Below are 6,000 nucleotides of genomic sequence, written 5' to 3' on the forward strand. Positions count from 1 at the left end.
CTAGGGTGTTGATAGATTCATACAATAGAAACCCAGAAGATACAGAGCAATGTCTCCTATCACATCAAAGTAAAGGTAAGGTAAATGTGAGAAGCACTGCGCCTCATCTGTTTAATACCAAAAACTGGAAAAGAAAAATGCGATTTATCAGAGACAGGACTTAGAGCAGGACTGAGATCCTACTGTCACACCAGCTGTGGGCCATTAGCAGATTAGCAGCTCTGGCTCAGTGCACCACTGTCAGTGAAAAATGCTAATATGCTAATGTTTAATAGGTATAATGTGTACAAAAACACAAAGTACAGCTGACGCTAATGGTAATGTTGTGTTACGTTTGAACCAGAACTCCCAGGACACTGATGGAAGACGGGACACTGGAATTAACTTAAGAGATTTATGACAATAATTCAGACCGACTTAAATTCAGGGTGGCTGGATCAAGAGGCCAAGGATTGTGAGTACAGCAGAGTGGGCATGCCAAACTAGAACGGAGCACATGATGGTGAGACGCTTGCTGGCACAAAGTAAAGGTCTAGGGCACAGGAGAGCCAAGGTTATTCAGACGAAAAACAAAAAATCAATACACAAAACCGAGAAGGAGAGATTCACGAGGGAGCCTGAGCAATGCGAGTGACAGAATGATCTGGAAACGAGTGTGAGAAAGAGCCAGGGTTTAAATGCAGCATGTGACTGATTAGCTGACTGGAGACAGATGCTAGAGCTAGAGAACCAGGAGGAGCAGGTTGCCAAAACCCTGGGGAGACACAGGACCCCCCACACTCACACACACATACACACACACAGTGGACAGATAGCAAAATCAGGTACGCATGGGAAGCATAAAGGACCAGATATTTTTGAAGGTATTAGATAAACTGAAGTGAGAAGACCTCCAAATTGATGAGGATTCACCTTAACAGGGAGATGAATGTGTGTGCTGGTGTCACTGCAATAACAGTAGACCAGCGGGTTAGTATTGGATTTTGTGATAGGAAAATATGTAACAGGTCCATTGGCGAGTCATTACCCGGTTAACTTTGAAGGTGAGCTCTCTAATACATGTTCAGATAAATGAATGTTTTTTAGTCCAAACTACAATCTTTTCTTAATTCTGCAAAGTAATTTAGGTGCCTAAATATTAACCATGTGAAATAGTAAATGGACTGATACATATTTATACACTATTTATACACTGAGCACCCGAATCACTTTTTTCAAGCCTCATTCACCGACTCACACACATTCACACAAGCGCCTTTTCTATGCTTTAACAAATTGTCTGCCATGTAAGCACTCCGATGAATGGATCTGAGGCAACTCAGGGTTCAGTGTCCTGCCCAATACTTGGACATGTAGACTGGAGTAGTCGGGTATCGAATCGCAAACTTTTTGATTGGTAGACAACCTGCTACCAGCCAGCAGCTATGGCAATTTAGCAATTTAGCAACCACCATGAAATGAGATGACACATCCATACTCAGCCTGATAATGTTTGGAGGAGGATTTCTTCTGGTGATACTTGTGCAGGGCTCTAGACTAACTTTTTGCCATGGGCGTACCGGTACGCCTAACTTTAAAAAGTTAGGCGTACCGGCACAAAAGTTAGGCGCACACAAATTTTATAATAATTTATATAATATAATGTGTTTTTCTGGATACACTGTGCTTTTTCAGCATTCAAAGATTGATGACACCGTGTCAGAGCACTGGCTATGAATTTCAGAAGGATCAGGCCTTAACTTAACAGAAAAGTTAGCAATAGTTCTTTTCCTATTACAGCTACATCCACTTCTGTCGTGCCTAGGCTGCTCACTAGGGCTGGGTATCATCACTGATTTCTATAATCCATTCGATTCTGGTTTTCAAAGTCCCGATTCGATTCAACTTAGCCTCAGACAGTCAGAAATATTATAATTCTGATCATTTATCAGTACTGACTTCTTCAGAATTGTGAACATCACAGCAGATGCCTTTGTGTGAAAGTAACTGAGAATAAAACACAGAAAAACATGAAGGAGATTTTCCTGGTCTGGCTTTTTATAGCAGATAACCTTAAAAATATTCTACAATGTTCTGCATATAAAGTTTAAATTTCTTCAGTATTGAACAACAGAAAAAATAGGCTTTCTTATCCGAGGTCATTTAAGTGAAAAAAAGAAAAGAAAAAGACAGCAGCCACAGCGCTGAAAACAACGGTAGACTGGTGGGCAATAAGCGAATGAATAATACAGAAAACAGATTGGAGACGGGAAACTGTTCTTGAAGTAAAGAGAGAGAGAGAGAGAGAGCTAGCTGTGCATGAAGTGTGATTTTAATAGTCGTGGAAGCAAAACAGCAAAATTCATGACGACATTGATCAAATGTGAAGCGCAGTTTGCTGCTTCTTTTGCTGCTGGCTCGGTGGATTTTGGTTGGAGAGAGACAGAACCTGCAGCTCAGAATCACCGCAAAAAGACGTAATCACAGCGCAGACCGGACGCATCAGGATCGCTAAGCTCCGACAGCGTGTCCGTCTACGGGCCGCCCGAGAAAGACAAAGTTGATTCTGATGCGTCGGTCCGTTCTGTGTTTACGTTCAAGGTTCAAGGTTTAAGGTTCAAGGTTCTTTATTATTTGTCACATGCATAGTTATACAAGTATAACACACAGTGAAATGTAGCCTGACACGCTCCTCGACATGTGCAAAAATTGGGGGGGGGGGGGGGGGGTCCATGGCGCAAAAAAGGTTGGGGACCTTCCTGTTTGCCCCAAATTTCAACTTTGATTTTACTAAATCACATGGAAGATCTGTCATAAGAAAATCGCTGTTTGGAGGACAACAACTCATATATTAGGAATGCATTTTAATATTGAAGAAGTCTTGAAGAATGTTCTGTCCTGAAGTCTTGAGTTTACCTTAAATACAAAGGATCTGCACCAAAAAGCCTTTTTACTCAGTGGCTCTTATGTTCTAGCATTGTACACCTCATGATGCTTGAATGAGCCTGAGACTTATTTGATAAAACTCTATAAGCAGCTAAATAAACAGTGAATAAAAACTCCATCTAAACTGCAGCTGCAGAGACATCTGTGCTCTTTGCACAAGTAAACACAACAAGCATCTCACTTTATCCTTGGCTACCTTCTAAAAACCCTTTACATTCCAAGGTTGTTTCCCTGACTTTGGGCATAAACACACAGCCACTCATGTTATGGGAAAGTTAACCGCACTACAGACCCTGTTTACTTTGGGCTTTGGTATTTCAGCAGGTGCTGTGAAAGAATGCAGTGGAGTTTTTCTATAATAATGGTTATGTAGAGTTTCAGGATGAAGGTGAAATGTCTCCTAAGGAGACTTGATTCAATATGACTGTTGTTCAATATATGTAGCATCAATATACAGCAAATAATAATTCTTATTCATTCTTTAATTCATTTTATTTCAATTGATTTGATTTTAAATCCTTATTCTTGACAGTTAGACACTTAGGCCCCATCATATCTTAAAGATTTCATAGTGTCCTATAATCGAAGCAGAGCACTTCGCTCTCAGACTGCAGTCTCACTTCTGACTCTGAGTTCTGGGAGGCAGAGCCTTCAGCTTTCAGCTCTCCTGTGGAACCAGCTCCCACTTTGGATTCAGAAGACGGACACCCTCTCTACTTTTAAGATTAGACTCAAAGCATTCTGATAGAGCTTGTAGTTAGGGCTGGGTCAGATGACTCTGAACCCTCTATTACTTCTGCTGCTACAAGCTCAGGCTGCTCATATTATACTCTATAACCCTTATGAGCTGCTGAGGTTGGCCCAGAAGTCAACAAAAATTAAAAATTAAAAAATACAAGACAGCAGTAATCCAGGAGTTTCGGTTGTTAGCACTTTTGCCTCACATCAAGGAACTCTCGGTTTGAAACCTGAGTAGGGCCCTTCGGTGTGGAGTGTGCCGTTGAAAACCACACTAGGTTAAGGCTGCCCCTGTCAGCCCAGGACATTCCTGGAAAACACATTTTTAATCTCAAGAGTTTTCTGGTTAATAAAAGTATTTAAAAACAACAACAACAAAACATCACATTATCATTATATCAGAAGTGCAATGCTGCAAATACCCAATTGTACAAAATATGCAAACACTTACTGGCGTTGCTGTCATAATTAAAAAACAAAATTCTTTACATCAGATCCTAACAAGATAAAATTGAAAAGCATCTTCAGAACAGCTTGCCCATAATAGACCATTCCTCCAGAACAGAAGTGTCTTCAAGGCCAAACAAATCAGACACGACTTCACCTAAGCAACCGGCACAAACTGAACACCTCTGAGCAACACTCCCCTCTGCACAACAAATTTATGCTTCCCCACCAGTATCGGCTTTTTGACAAGATCTCCAAAATGCAATCACTTCCTCCTTTTTATTGCTGTCAAAATCCTTTTTGTGCAAAGCAACTCCAAAAAAAAAAAAAAGATGGAGAGGACAGACCTCAAAGCTCAAACAAATTGTGCAAAGCCATTTGGAGGGCTAGGTGACCACAACCTCCTCTAGTCTATTCTCCAACTGTGTGGGCATTGCACAAAGCTGTGGGGGTGGAGCCAAAAATGCCCTTTTTATTATTGTAAGACAAGATGTTTCCCATCATCTGTATTGTTAGAACACAGTCATTTCGATGACAGCTTTACCTACATTTCAGTAATGATAACTGTTATTACAGTTTATTATTGCACTGTTTGCTGTTATTACCTGGATGTGAGCATTTATTCTTAGTGCGATAATCAGCCTGCATGTTACAGAATACTGTAATGGCATTTTGCTTATCTACATGTGTGTTTGTGTGTGAATGCACGAGCCCCCCCCGCGGACAGGTTATCTGCCCTATGAAAGGAAGTCTGCTCTCTGACACCTCAGCGTGACTGCCATAACTCATAACTTACAGCAGCCACAACACACACACAGGCACACACACAACAGATACAGTGTGCAGATAACGATAAATGAATGCACTCAGCTCAACACACATTTAAAAAACAGAGGCAGTCAGAGAGACACACACAACTCCACTAAATAAAGTCCAGACTGGCTGCCCTGAATGCCCTTCAGCTACATAATTTACGGTGAGTGTCTGCGAGTGTCTGACCTGTTTTTGATGATGTTGGTGGAAACTTGCAGAGCATTATTCATGTCTGTACAGAATCCTGACTCAGGGACACGCATTTTTTTATTCGAATGTAATACAATGTGCTTGACGGGAAAAGTTTATTTAGCTTTTTTTGACTTGGCGCTTCTAATGTGAAATGTGTTTATCTAAGATAATTGCAACCACATTCTGCAGTGCGGGGAGTCAATCATGTGGTGTGATAAACCGAGCTCGAGGCCCAGCTGCTGATTCTCAGTTGCGGTGGTTAGTATTAGCAACCAAGTTGTTTGATCAAACCTTGACATCGGCAATATAATTTAACGGCGCTTTAAGAAATGACAAGGCATGGTGTATGATTTATCTACCCCTGTGGTAATTTGCTGTCAAGATTCATCACCCTTCCATATTTTATTGAAAACTGTGATTATGGTGAACTTGATAAAACATGCAGACAGGATGTTTTTGTGCTGTACCTGTGATGTGCAAGACTTCATTCGCATCATAGCGTATCATTCAGATGTTTAATGCATACATGTACGACGTAGCAACAGATTCACGGTGTGAGGGAAATCTTGTAAAAATGACAGATTTATACTTTAATGAGGCAACTTTGAACAGACTTCAGCTTCTGGACAGATACAGTTCTTAGCCATTAATTAAATCTGCCTTTAAAGCCATAATAAGAGAAATGTATTACTCCTAGATGTTGTACAGCATACTAAACCAAAATAAGGCCCGTCAACCACACTTTCACACCGGACAGTAGTATGTTGACCAAAAATGTCCAAAAGCATGAAGTTTCTTTAACCAGAACTTAAAGCCTGAGCCCAACATCTGAAACACACCAACCCCACACCCTAATCCCCCCTCCACCAAACTTTACACATTGGA

This window comes from Aulonocara stuartgranti (assembly GCF_965226115.1).
Source record: "Aulonocara stuartgranti genome assembly, chromosome: 14".
Lineage (NCBI taxonomy): Eukaryota > Metazoa > Chordata > Actinopteri > Cichliformes > Cichlidae > Aulonocara > Aulonocara stuartgranti.